This window comes from Balaenoptera ricei, chromosome 21 (assembly GCF_028023285.1).
Source record: "Balaenoptera ricei isolate mBalRic1 chromosome 21, mBalRic1.hap2, whole genome shotgun sequence".
Classification (NCBI taxonomy): domain Eukaryota; kingdom Metazoa; phylum Chordata; class Mammalia; order Artiodactyla; family Balaenopteridae; genus Balaenoptera; species Balaenoptera ricei.
Window position 1 is genome coordinate 13,864,715 of NC_082659.1, and position 15,022 is coordinate 13,879,736.

The 15,022-nt window shown below is 37.1% G+C and overlaps 1 long non-coding RNA gene across 3 annotated transcripts in view; it reads right to left on the minus strand.

The window, feature by feature from the left end:
- Positions 1-14,269: 14,269 nt before the first annotated feature.
- Positions 14,270-15,022, minus strand: part of LOC132356600 (uncharacterized) — a 30,766-nt gene continuing 30,013 nt past the window's right edge. For all 3 annotated transcript variants that reach the window (XR_009499925.1, XR_009499923.1, XR_009499924.1), the window contains one exon: positions 14,270-14,938. This is a non-coding gene — a long non-coding RNA (uncharacterized LOC132356600). The remainder of the gene's footprint in view (positions 14,939-15,022) is intronic.

Here is a 15,022-nt window from a genome sequence, read left to right on the forward strand (position 1 = left end):
ACTGCGGGGAGAAATGTCTCTGAAGTTTTACTTTTCCACCTGAAATGGATAGTCCAGGCCCTCAAAACTTTCCAAACTCATACTTCAAATCCCAGTGTTTTTTCATTTTAGAAAAATTCATTTTACACTTGCGTTAATTTGGGACAGAGCCCCAGCCCTATGTGAGTGGATTATAGATGAAATCCTATTAAATAGAACTCTATCGGACCTGACTGCAGTATGCAAACAAATTGGAACACAGCTTCTGGGTCGTTTTCAACACAACAAAGGATAAAGGATTTACACTTTTTCCTCTCTCTCCTACTTGCTCTCCCAGCATTTTTTTTTTTTTTTTTTTCTCTCTCTCTCTTTTTCTATATGACTGTGCCTGAGATTGACAATGCACTGGATAGATTCTTGGTCTGATTTCACACTGGAGGTTTTCCTAAATAAGTGGAAGAATATCCTAACTCCCAGGTGGAATTATCATCATTACTCTCTTTTTTATATGTAACGTAATCTAGTTAGTTCAAAATTTAGGGCAATTAGATCCATCTGTACAGATTAACCATTGCAATCCAGTTAGCATTTTCTTTCTTCTGTTTCTTAAAATCTGATTTAAAATATTCTGTTCAGTGTAGTTTAATACACTTTTTAAATGTTTCTTGTTTTCCCTTTCCTCTTAGTGCTTTGTAATTTGTGGGAAGGACTGTCTTTAAGTTAAAAGCAATTAGAGTTGCTTTATGAGATTTAAATATAGCAGAGGAGTTGAAGGGAATAATCCAAGTTAATCAGAAGAAAATATTCAATCATTGACAAAGTATTGAGTACATCAATAGGTAAGTTATGGATTATGTCTAATATTCTATTTTAGAGTGAATACAGTATAATACAGAACACATTTATAATCATAATCATCATCTATTAAAAGTCTATCACTTGTGGGCTTCCCTGGTGGCTCAGTGGTTGAGAATCGGCCTTCCAATGCAGGGAACATGGGTTCGATCCCTGGTCCAGGAAGATCCCACATGCCGTGGAGCAACTAAGCTAGTGCACCACAACTACTGAGCTTGCGCTCTAGAGCCCACGAGCCACAACTACTGAGCCTGCGTGCCACAACTACTGAAGCTCGTGCACCTAGAGCCTGTGCTCCGCAACAAGAGAAGCCTCCGCAATGAGAAGCCCGCGCACCGCAACGAAGAGTAGCCCCCGCTCGCCACAACTAGAGAAAGCCAGTGCGCAGCAACGAAGACCCAATGCAGCCAAAAATAAACAAATAAATAAATAAATTTATTAAAAAAAAAAAAAGTCTATCACTTGTGTCATTTTAAACTAACAAACAATTTTAAATGCAATTAAAACTTTTACTTTGGGATCACCATTTCATGGATAAAAATATAGATATAAGTCTAGATATAGACACACCTCTGTATAAATTACCGCAATGTTAAGTTTTACTGCAATATATCTCTTCAACTTTACATGTACTGTTTCTTCTTTGCAATGTAACTTATTTCTATACTTGTTATTGATTTTTTTCCTAATATACAATGGAAATTATATGAATTTTATAAAAACTGTCTGGAAAAGCACAAAAATGTGTAATGTAAAACATAACACCCTTCCACAGTAAAGGTTCCCTTCCTCACCCAGAAATAACTATTGATACCTTTGGCTGCTTGATGCTTCATCCTCCAGATTTTTTATCATATATATACTAACATACATTATTATTTTAAAATCAAATTATACTTGACAAATTATTCTGTCATTTTATTTTTTCCACTAAATCAGTCTCCAGATACCTGTGATAATATTTGTATACTTAATTCTCTTTAAAAGCCTATATAGTATTCCTTGTGTGGATGTACCATAATTTACAAAACCAACCCCTTACTAATGTATATATTGGTTGTGTCTAATTTCTCCTTACATTTCAGCCTCTTGAGCTGTGTCTTTTTTCCTTTCCATTGCAAATCACCACCACCCCAAATTTTGTGTTTTCTAGTGACCAGGACCACTTCATTCCTTTTTCATTTAGCCTGTTTTCTGAAATGTTTTTCTGACTTTCAGGTCTTGTCCTTTTGTTTTGAATATTCTCTTTTTATTCTCCTATTTTTTTTTCCCCATTAAGGACAAAAAACCTCTTATACAAAATCTCTCCTCTCTAGTACCAGTGTGCTGTCTTCACACTCTTCCCAACCCCAGCAGTGAAGAAAAAGAGGTGCTTAATATCAGGTTTCTGATAAGAAACAAGGGGCTGCTACCAGCAGGGAGCCTTGTCAAGATCTCCCTCATTCTGAGCACTCCATTCCCACGTGAACCACAATGAATGGAGATTTCACCCGCCCACCCCACATTGTTCAAGTTGTCCTTTGCCCTTTCTGTCAAATCTTGGCACCCAGGAGACAGCAGAACATGTTCTGAATTCAACCCTGGGGAGCTACCAATCAATATCACTTGACTCTTCTTACCCATTAGTTGTTCTCTTTCTATGCCTGATGTGGAGTGAGGCCTATGCTGTTCTTTGTCATGGCCCCTTCTCAGTGGGCCCAGCTAACCCCTATAGGGTGGGATGGCTCTGTCCATCCCCTAGGCAGAGTGCCACAGGCAGAGAGTAGAACAAGGGCAAAGTACAAGGCTGAGTCTTAGGACATAGGTTCTCTTACTGCTTCAGCTGCAGGCTCAGAGTCTGTGCAGAAAGTTAGTATAATTTATCTTTTTATGATCTTAGTTATCAAATACCAGTTAAGAATATTAACTGTCCACTTAACTCACAGAACACTATAAGAATGGAAATCTATAAAACACTTTGAAAATAAAATTCCAAAGAAACAGAGTTTCTTATTTTATATGTCTCTTCTTTTTTGTACATATATTTTAACTGACTTCCTTTGCTTATATCTGCAACTCATTTCTGGTTTTTCCTGCTATACATGCCTATTCCTTCCCATGAATTAGTTCTTACTTATGAAACACAACAGTATATCTATATTTATTTCCAATGAGACCTTCTTCCAGTGAGACCAGCAGAGGTTTTGTTGGCTTTTTGTTGTTGTTTGTTTTTGAGGGGAGTGGGGTGGGTTCAGAGGGAGAAAGACATGGCTGTTGTCATTTTTTTTTTTTTTTTTTCCACACACACACACTGTATTTTATTTTTACAAGAGATAAATCGACTGACACCAAGCATTGTACATGGATGACCACAACAAAAGCAACAATGATTGCAATTACCAAACATGAAACACACTCATACTATGTCATAGTATTGACATTCAGTCCAGTAATCCTCCACTGTAACAGCTCCTTTACTTTGCAGTGAAAATTGATTTGTATATTCTTTGCCTCTGAGTCCTTGTGGAATTTTTTTTTTTTTTAATTCAGACAGAAAGTCACAAAAATTATACTCATCCTCATCAGTTCACTCAGTCCCATGTAATTAATTTTTTTTTTCATCTTGATCTTTTGTTAGCACTTTTATGAGTTCATCAGTTTTTCATTAGAGTTCTGAAAATGCTTATTCATTCAGTTCAGCAGTACAGTCCGTTACCAGAAACCTGTACTTGTCAGAGTCTTTTCCATGTATTTCTTGAAGATGAAACCCTTTTATAGGAACATATTTGCAAAATCATCAGAGTACACCCAGAACTGTCTGTAAATGACAAAAGACTTAAAAATGACCACGGTTAAAGATTTGATGACAGTTCATAATAATGCAGTTGACAAGAAAATTAGTTATTTCTGAGATATACATTTTAAAGTAATAACTAGGATTATTACTTATAACATTATACCAGAACATATAAGATTTTTAGAAATTTCATGTAATGTCTGAAACATTTATATTAACATATTTCCATACATATTTCCATACAAGTACAAATATAAGATTTTTAGAAATTTCATGTAATGTCTGAAACATTTATATTAACATATTTCCATACATATTTCCATACAAATACAAATATGATTTTTAGAAATTTCATGTAATGTCTGAAACATTTATATTAACATATTTCCATACATATTTCCATACAAATACAAATATAAGATTTTTAGAAATTTCATGTAATGTCTGAAACATTTATATTAACATGTTTCCATACAAATAACCCAATGAAAGTTTAGTATTAGTTGTTTTGTTTGTTTTTTTATACTGCAGGTTCTTATTAGGCATCAGTTTTATACACATCAGTGTATACATGTCAATCCCAATCGCCCAATTCAGCACACCACCATCCCCACCCCACCGCAGTTTTCCCCCCTTGGTGTCCATATGTCCATTCTCTACATCTGTGTCTCAACTTCTGCCCTGCAAACTGGCTCATCTGTACCATTTTTCTAGGTTCCGCATACATGCATTAATATACGATATTTGTTTTTCTCTTTCTGACTTACTTCACTCTGTATGACAGTCTCTAGATCCATCCACGTCTCAACAAATGACTCAATTTCGTTCCTTTTTATGGCTGAGTAATATTCCATTGTATATATGTACCACATCTTCTTTATCCATTTGTCTGTTGATGGGCATTTAGGTTGCTTCCATGACCTGGCTATTGTAAATAGTGCTGCAATGAACATTCGGGTGCATGTGTCTTTTTGAATTACGGTTTTCTCTGGGTATATGCCCAGTAGTGGGATTGCTGGGTCATATGGTAATTCTATTTTTAGTTTTTTAAGGAACCTCCATATTGTTCTCCATAGTGGCTGTATCAATTTACATTCCCACCAACAGTGCAAGAGGGTTCCCTTTTCACCACACCCTCTCCAGCATTTGTTGTTTGTAGATTTTCTGATGATGCCCATTCTAACAGGAGTGAGGTGATACCTCATTGTAGTTTTGATTTGCATTTCTCTAATAATTAGTGATGTTGAGCATCTTTTCATGTGCTTCGTGGCCGTCTGTATGTCTTCTTTGGAGAAATGTCTGTTTAGGTCTTCTGCCCATTTTTGGATTGGGTTGTTTGTTTCTTTGATATTGAGCTGAATGAGCTGTTTATATATTTTGGAGATTAATCCTTTGTCCGTTGATTCATTTGCAAATATTGTCTCCCATTCTGAGGGTTGTCTTTTCGTCTTGTTTATGGTTTCCTTTGCTGTGCAAAAGCTTTGAAGTTTCATTAGGTCCCACTTGTTTATTTTTGTTTTTATTTCCATTACTCTAGGAGGTGGATCAAAAAAGATCTTGCTGTGATTTATGTCAAAGAGTGTTCTTCCTATGTTTTCCTCTAAGAGTTTTATAGTGTCCAGTCTTATATTTAGGTCTCTAATCCATTTTGAGTTTATTTTTGTGTATGGTGTTAGGGAGTATTCTAATTTCATTCTTTTACATGTAGCTGTCCAGTTTTCCCAGCACCACTTATTGAAGAGACTGTCTTTTCTCCATTGTATATCTTTGCCTCCTTTGTCATAGATTAGTTGACCATAGGTGCGTGGGTTAATCTCTGGGCTTTCTATCTTGTTCCATTGATCTATGTTTCTGTTTTTGTGCCAGTACCATATTGTCTTGATTACTGTAGCTTTGTAGTATAGTCTGAAGTCAGGGAGTCTGATTCCTCCAGCTCCATTTTTTTGCCTCAAGACTGCTTTGCCTATTCGGGGTCTTTTGTGTCTCCATACAAATTTTAAGATGATTTGTTCTAGCTCCGTAAAAAATGCCATTGGTAATTTGATAGGGATTGCATTGAATCTGTAGATTGCTTTGGGTAGTATACTCATTTTCACAATGTTGATTCTTCCAATCCAAGAACATGGTATATCTCTCCATCTGTTGGTATCATCTTTAATTTCTTTCATCAGTGTCTTATAGTTTTCTGCATACAGGTCTTTTGTCTCCCTAGGTAGGTTTATTCCTAGGTATTTTATTCTTTTTGTTGCAATGGTAAATGGGAGTGTTTCCATAATTTCTCTTTCAGATTTTTCATCATTAGTGTATAGGAATGCAAGAGATTTCTGTGCATTAATTTTGTATCCTGCAACTTTACCATATTCATTAATTAGCTCTAGCAGTTTTCTGGTGGCAGTTTTAGGATTCTCTATGTATAGTATCATGTCATCCGCAAACAGTGACAGTTTTACTTCTTCTTTTCCAATTTGTATTCCTTTTATTTCTTTTTCTTCTCTGATTGCCGTGGCTAGGACTTCCAAAACTATGTTGAATAATAGTGGTGAGAGTGGACATCCTTGTCTCGTTCCTGATCTTAGAGGAAATGCTTTCAGTTTTTCACCATTGAGAATGATGTTTGCTGTGGGTTTGTCATATATGGCCTTTATTATGTTGAGGTAGGTTCCCTCTATGCCCACTTTCTGGAGAGTTTTTATCAGAAATGGTGTTGAATTTTGTCAAAAGCTTTTTCTGCATCTATTGAGATGATCATATGGTTTTTATTCTTCAATTTGTTAATATGGTGTATCACATTGATTGATTTGCGTATATTGAAGAATCCTTGCATCCCTGGGATAAATCCCACTTGATCGTGGTGTATGATCCTTTTAATGTGTTGTTGGATTCTGTTGGCTAGTATTTTGTTGAGGATTTTTGCATCTATATTCATCAGTGATATTGGTCTGTAATTTTCTTTTTTTGTAGTGTCTTTGTCTGGTTTTGGTATCAGGGTGATGGTGGCCTCATAGAATGAGTTTGGGAGTGTTCCTTCCTCTGCAATTTTTTGGAAGAGTTTGAGAAGGATGGGTGTTAGCTCTTCTCTAAATGTTTGATAGAATTCACCTGTGAAGCCATCTGGTCCTGGACTTTTGTTTGTTGGAAGATTTTTAATCACAGTTTCAATTTCATTACTTGTGATTGGTCTGTTCATATTTTCTATTTCTTCCTGGTTCAGTCTTGGAAGGTTATACCTTTCTAAGAATTTGTCCATTTCTTCCAGGTTGTCCATTTTATTGGCATAAAGTTGCTTGTAGTAGTCTCTTAGGATGCTTTGTATTTCTGCAGTGTCTGTTGTAACTTCTCCTTTTTCATTTCTGATTTTATTGATTTGAGTCCTCTCCCTCTTTTTCTTGATGAGTCTGGCTAATGGCTTATCAATTTTGTTTATCTTCTCAAAGAACCAACTTTTAGTTTTATTGATCTTTGCTATTGTTTTCTTTGTTTCTATTTCATTTATTTCTGCTCTGATCTTTATGATTTCTTTCCTTCTGCTAACTTTGGGTTTTGTTTGTTCTTCTTTCTCTAGTTTCTTTAAGTGTAAGGTTAGATTGTTTACTTGAGCTTTTTCTTGTTTCTTTAGGTAGGCTTGTATAGCTATAAACTTCCCTCTTAGAACTGCTTTTGCTGCATCCCATAGGTTTTGGGTCGTCGTGTTTTCATTGTCATTTGTCTCTAGGTATTTTTTGATTTCCTCTTTGATTTCTTCAGTGATCTCTTGGTTATTTAGTAACGTATTGTTTAGCCTCCATGTGTTTGTCCTTTTTACGTTTTTTTCCCTGTAATTCATTTCTAATCTCATAGCGTTGTGGTCAGAAAAGATGCTTGATATGATTTCAATTTTCTTAAATTTACTGAGGCTTGATTTGTGACCCAAGATGTGATCTATCTTGGAGAATGTTCCGTGCGCACTTGAGAAGAACGTGTAATCTGCTGTTTTTGGATGGAATGTCCTATATATATCAATTAAATCTATCTGGTCTATTGTGTCATTTAAAGCTTCTGTTTCCTTATTTATTTTCATTTTGGATGATCTGTCCATTGGTGTAAGTGAGGTGTTAAAGTCCCCCACTATTATTGTGTTACTGTCGATTTCCTCTTTTATAGCTGTTAGCAGTTGCCTTATGTATTGAGGTGTTCCTATGTTGGGTGCATATATATTTATAATTGTTATATCTTCTTCTTGGATTGATCCCTGGATCATTATGTAGTGTCCTTCCTTGTCTCTTGTAACATTCTTTAATTTAAAGTCTATTTTATCTGATATGAGTATAGCTACTCCAGCTTTCTTTTGATTTCCATTTGCATGGAATATCTTTTTCCATCCCATCACTTTCAGTCTGTATGTGTCCCTAGGTCTAAAGTGGGTCTCTTGTAGACAGCATATATATGGGTCTTGTTTTTGTATCCATTCAGCCAGTCTATGCCTTTTGGTTGGGGCATTTAATCCATTCACGTTTAAGGTAATTATCGATATGTATGTTCCTATGACCATTTTCTTAATTGTTTTGGGTTTGTTTTTGTAGGTCCTTTTCTTCTCTTGTGTTTCCCACTTAGAGAAGTTCCTTTAGCATTTGTTGTAGAGCTGGTTTGGTGGTGCTGAATTCTCTTAGCTTTTGCTTGTCTGTAAAGCTTTTGATTTCTCCATCAAATCTAAATGAGATCCTTGCCGGGTAGAGTAATCTTGGTTGTAGGTTCTTCCCTTTCATCACTTTAAGTATATCATGCCACTCCCTTCTGGCTTGCAGAGTTTCTGCTGAGAAATCAGCTGTTAACCTTATGGGAGTTCCCTTGTATGTTATTTGTCATTTTTCCCTTGCTGCTTTCAATAATTTTTCTTTGTCTTTAATTTTTGCCACTTTGATTACTATGTGTCTCGGCGTGTTTCTCCTTGGGTTTATCCTGTATGGGACTCTCTGTGCTTCCTGGACTTGGGTGGCTATTTCCTTTCCCATGTTAGGGAAGTTTTCGACTATAATCTCTTCAAATATTTTCTCTGGTCCTTTCTCTCTCTCTTCTCCTTCTGGGACCCCTATAATGCGAATGTTGTTGCGTTTAATGTTGTCCCAGAGGTCTCTTAGGCTGTCTTCATTTCTTTTCATTCTTTTTTCTTTAGTCTGTTCCGCAGCAGTGAATTCCATCATTCTGTCTTCCAGGTCACTTATCCGTTCTTCTGCCTCAGTTATTCTGCTATTGATTCCTTCTAGTGTAGTTTTCATTTCAGTTATTGTATTGGTCATCTCTGTTTGTTTGTTCTTTAATTCTTCTAGGTCTTTGTTAATCATTTCTTGCATCTTCTCAATCTTTGCCTCCATTCTTATTCCAAGGTCCTGGATCATCTTCACTATCATTATTCTGAATTCTTTTTCTGGAAGGTTGCCTATCTCCACTTCATTTAGTTGTTTTTCTGGGGTTTTTTCTTGTTCCTTCATCTGGTACATAGCCCTCTGCCTTTTCATCTTCTCTATCTTTCTGTAACTGTGGTTTTTGGTCCACAGGCTGCAGGATTATAGTTTTTCTTGCTTCTGTTGTCTGCCCTCTGGTGGTTGAGGCTATCTAAGAGGCTTGATGGGAGGCTCTGGTGGTGGGTAGAGCTGACTGTTGCTGTGGCGGTCAGAGCTCAGTAAAACCTTAATCCACTTGACTGTTGATGGGTGGGGCTGGGTTCCCTCCCTGTTGCTGTGGCGGTCAGAGCTCAGTAAAACCTTAATCCACTTGACTGTTGATGGGTGGGGCTGGGTTCCCTCCCTGTTGGCTGTTTTGCCTGAGGCAACCCAACACTGGAGCCTACCCGTGCTCTTTGGTGGGGTTAATGGCAGACTCTGGGACGGCTCACGCCAAGGAGAACTTCCCAGAACCTCTGCTGCCAGTGTCCTTATCCCCACGGTGAAACAGAGCCACCACTCGCCTCTGCAGGAGACCCCCCAACACCAGCAGGTAGGTCTGGTTCAGTCTCCCCCAGGCTCACTGCTCCTTCCCCTGGGTCCCGATGCACACATTACTTTGTGTGTGCCCTCCAAGAGTGGGGTCTCTGTTTCCCCCAGTCCCGTCAAAGTCCTGCAATCCAATTCCCACTAGGCTTCAAAGTCTGATTCTCTAGGAATTCCTCCTCCCGTTGCCTGACCCCCAGGTTGGGAAGCCTGACGTGGGGCTCAGAACGTTTACTCCAGTGGGTGGACTTCTGTGGTATAAGTGTTCGCCAGTCTGTGAGTCACCCACCCAGCAGTTACGGGGTTTGATTTTACTCTGCTTGCGCCCCTCCTACCGTCTCACTGTGGCTTCTCCTCTGTCCTTGGACGTGGGGTATCCTCCTTGGTGAAGTCCAGGGTCTTCCTGTCAATGATGGTCCAGCAGTCAGTTGTGATTCTGGTGCTCTCGCAAGAGGGAGTGACAGCACGTCCTTCTACTCCGCCATCTTGGTTAATCTCCCCTGTCATTTTTTTAATGTAAAATTTTTTTATGTTCCTCAAATTTCTTTTATATCTGAAACATTCTCTGGAATTTTTATATGATTATTAAGGCCTTAGTTTCAAGTTGCAACATTCAAATAAGCAAAAAACTTTATAGGGAGACTAAACTCCTGTCTGATAGTAAGTTAGGTACTTAGAAAATTAGACTAATTCTTCTAAGCCATAGATAAGTTGGTCAAGAAAAACCAAAACCCTAAACCAACTCGGTGTTTGATTGACTCTGGGCCAATGTCTTAATCTCTCTGTATTTGAACCTTCCAGCTTTTTTCTTTTTTTTTTGGCTGCATCGGGTCTTCACTGTGGCATGTGGGATCTTCATTATGGCATGTGGGATCTTTGTTGCAGCACCGCAGGCTGTTCATTGCAGCGCGTGGGCTTCTCTCTAGTTGTGGCCTGCAGGTTTTCTCTCTCTAGTTGTGGCGTGCGGGCTCCAGGGCGTGTGGGGTCTGTAGTTTGTGCCACGTGGGCTCTCTAGTTGAGGTGCGTGGGCTCGGTAGTTGTGGTGTGCGGGCTTAGTTGCGCTGCGGCATGCGGGATCTTAGTTCTCCGACCAGGGACTGAACCTGCGTCTCCTGCTTTGGAAGGCAGATTCTTTACCACTGGACCACCAGGGAATTCCCTGAACCTTCCAACTTTAACACTGGTGGAACTTTGATACCAAATGCCAATTGCCTTCTAATAATCAAATGACAGATTGTGGGATGGTTAGAACAAATCTAAATGACACTGAACTCCTTAGGAAAAAGGTGTTTTAATGCTTTTCAGGTTTAAAATAAAGAAACATTTTAGGAATTTAAAAGGGACAAAATTTCAGAAAGTTGCAGCTCTCATGGTAAAAGAAAAGGATGAGAAATTCTGTTTTAACTGTCATTAAATTTGTTTTTCAATTATAAAAAGAACCTTGGCTATGTATAACTGTTCTTTTTTTTCCTTAGTTAAGAAAACGGCCCATTTCTAAGCATCCAGTACTATCACTTCCTTTCTAATTTAGTTCTTCCTTCCCCAGTGAATTTTAATACCATATCAATAAATTCCAACAATACACTATTGTTTTGGCCTTTGATTCTTAAGGAAGGGGGAAAATGCAAATTTGTCTTTTATTAATAAGTGCATAATTTCTAATAGATTATACACAGTCTCATAACTCATCTCAGTCTGAATAATCAACATCATTTGAATTTTCAAAGGTAACACTTCACTGTAATGAAAGAAAGCCCGGTGACTCAGCATTCAGTAGAACTATACAATAGTGGATATCATATTGCTGATTAAAGTGATTATAATTTAATGATCCCACCAAGCATTTCATCTTTGCTGTGCAAACTACAGAGACTCAGGCCATCAAGTAGAAGGAAGGGCCTTAATAGAATTTGTGACAAGTAACGTGAGACTGCCAATGCCCCAAACTTACAGCTCCAGTAAACTATAGAAACCTCATATCTGCCAAATTGGAAAACATTAGTGTATTAAAGATTTCAGAAGGGAGTTGAGTGTAAATAGTGTTAATCACGAGGATAAGGTTCCAAATAACTACATGGCTTTAATGAGGAGATCTGAAATAGGCGGTACCAACAAAAGAGTTGATTACAAGAGTTGATTACATGTAAAATTATAAATCAAGCCCTCACATAATAAAGGGTTGAGGAAGTCACTACAGAATACTCTTTAACAAAAGGAAGACCTTATGAAATGTTGGCAGAGGATGTGGTAAGCCAAATGGCCTGCTAACTGGTTAGATTATCTGAGGCAGTTATGCTTCTGGATTTGTATTTATATTGGTCTAATTTGGCTTAGTTACCCTGGACCCTCCGTGAAGTTACCCAGGCTATCTAGGGGATTAGGAACTGGAAGCGTGAACAGCTCCTACCAAAATAAGTCCTGGCCCTAACCTCTCTCCTTCCCTCCCCTCCCCCCAGCCCCTGCTTTCTCCACCCCCTGCCAAAATCTATATTCAATATATCTGAAATCAAATGAGGCCAGAACATGAACGGAGCATCCATGAAGAGCGTGAGTTTGGGAGTTAGACAAACCTGCCTTGGAATCCCAGCTCAGCCACTTACTAGTTGTGGGATCTCAGTCAAGATATTTAATTTCTCTGAACCTCATTTTCCTCGTCTGAATATCTGAATAAGGAGGACAAAAATCTCTATCAATACTTCACCGAGTCACCATAAGGAGTATTTATTTTAGCCCAGTTCCTGGAATGTAGCATCCAGAAGAATGTACCAGTATTATTATTGTTTCCTGATTGGTCTTTATATGTCTTCTCCCTCTCTCCCCACCCCCCCACGCACACACACAAATAGAATAGAACAGAAGATAGAATTAATACCTAATTCCCAGAAAGTACTCACCCTTCCCACCAAAGAAGGACTTTGCTGATAATAACATATGAGATACTGTGTAATTTTACTATTAATACCACCTTACTTCATCAGAAAAAAGGCTTTGTAAGTAGATACATCCTCATAATACATCAGTTGGATAACATTTGTAGAATTTTTGGATGGCAGCAAAATAGCCTTAAAATAGTTGGAGTTCACAGCACTATTTTAAAATGTGTTCTTTTGTTTCATTAAAATTAACACTTCTACTCTTCAAAAGATATCATTAAGAAATGAAAAAAGCAAGCCACAAACATATGTTTGAAAAAGGACTTACATTAAAAAATAAATATATAAAGAGAAAACTGGACAGCTACATGTAAAAGAAGGAAATTAGAACATTTTCTAACATCATATACAAAAATAAACTCAAAATGAATCAAAGACCTAAATGTAAGACAGGAAACCATAAAACTGCTAGAAGAAAACATAGGCAGAACACTCTTTGACATAAATTGTAGCAACATTTTTTTTTGGATTTCCTAAGGCAAAGGAAACAAAAGCAAAAATAAACAAATGGGACCTAATTAAACTTAAAGGCTTTTGTACAGCAAAGGAAACCATTAACAACACGAAAAGGCAACCTACTGAATGGGAGAAAATATTTGCTAATGTATGACCAATAAGGGGTTAATATCCAAAATATATAAACAGCTCATAAAACTCAACATCAAAGAAACAAATAACCTGATTACAAAATGGGCAGAAAAATCGAATAGACATTTTTGCAAGGAAGACATACAGATGACCACAGGCATATGGAAAGACGCTCAACAAAGTTAATCGTCAGGGAAATGCAAATCAGAACCACAATGAGCTATCACCTCACACCTGTCAGAATGTCTATCATCAAAAAACCCACAAATAACAAGTGTTGGTGAGGATATGGAGAAAAGGGAACCCTCGTACACTGTTTGTGGGAATGTAAATTGCTGCAGCCACTTATGGAAAACAGTATGGAGGTTCCTTAAAAATGAAAAATAGAACCACAGTATGATTCAGCAATTCCACTCTTGGGTATATACCCAAAGAAAAGGAAAACACTAATTCGAAAAGATACATGCACCCCAGTGTTCATAGCAGCATTATTTACAACAGCCAAGATATGGAAGCAACTTGTGTTCATCAACAGATGAATGGATAAAGAAGATGTGATATATATATATACATATATATATATATATATATATATATATATATATATATGTATATATATATGCACACACACAATGGAATACTACTCAGCCATAAAAAGAATGGAATTTTGCCATTTGAAACAACATGGATGGACTTGGAGAGAATTATGCTTAGTGAAATAAGTCAGACAGAGCAAGACAAATACTGTAAGATATCACCTATTTGTGGAATCTAAAAAATAAAACAAACTAGTGAATACAACAAAAAAAAAGGAACAGACTCACAGATATAGAGAACAAACTAGTGTTTTCCAGTGGGGAGAGCAAAGGAAGGGGGGGAGGTAGGTGTAGGGGATTAAAAGGTACAAACTACTATGTATAAAATAAAATAAATAAGCTACAAGGAAATATTGTACAGCCAGCAAATATAGCCAATATTTTATAATAACTATAGATGGAGTGTAACCTTTAAAAATTGTGAATCACTATATTGTACACCTGAAACTTACATAATATTGTAAATCAACTACACCTCAATAAAAAAAGAAGAAAATATAAAGAGCTTATAACTCAGTAATAAGAAGATAGACAATCCAATTAAAAGTGGGCAAAAGATTTGACCGGATTCACAAAAGGAGATATATGAATGGCCAATAAACTCATGAGAAGATGAACAACATGCTAAGTCATGAAGAAAATGCAAATTAAAACCACAATGAGTAACTGCCCTATACATCCATTTAAATGGCTACAATTAGAAGGACTGACAATATCAAGTGTTGGATGAATTGGATTCTCAAACATTGTTGTGGGAACATAAAATATTACAATATTACATTTGGGAAAACAGTTTGGCTGTGTCTTATAAAGTAAACCAATGCTTATCATCCAACCCAACAATGCTACTCCTAAGTATTTACCCAAAGGAAAGTAAAACATATGTCTACACAAAGACCAGCAGCTTTGTCCATAACAGCCCAAAACTGGAAACAACCCAAATGTTCAACAGATGAATGGATAGACAAATTGTTGCATATACAGGGAGTGGAATACTACCCAGCACCAACAAATTACTGCCGAACGATGGATGAATTTCAAAAACATGCTGAGTGGAAGAAGATAGACATCAAATAAAACATACTGTGATTCTCTCTCAGATAGATAGATAGACAGATAGATAGATAGATATAAATTTTAAAGTATATGTCATAGGAGACTTCCCTGGTGGTCCAGTGGTTAAGGCTCCATGCTTCCACTGCAAGGGGTGCCACGCTGCACGGCCAAATAAATAAATAAATAAAACACCTTTAAAAATAAATAAAATATATGTTATATATAAACACATATCTAAATACATATATATATTCATATATATGATTTTTGCTGGGT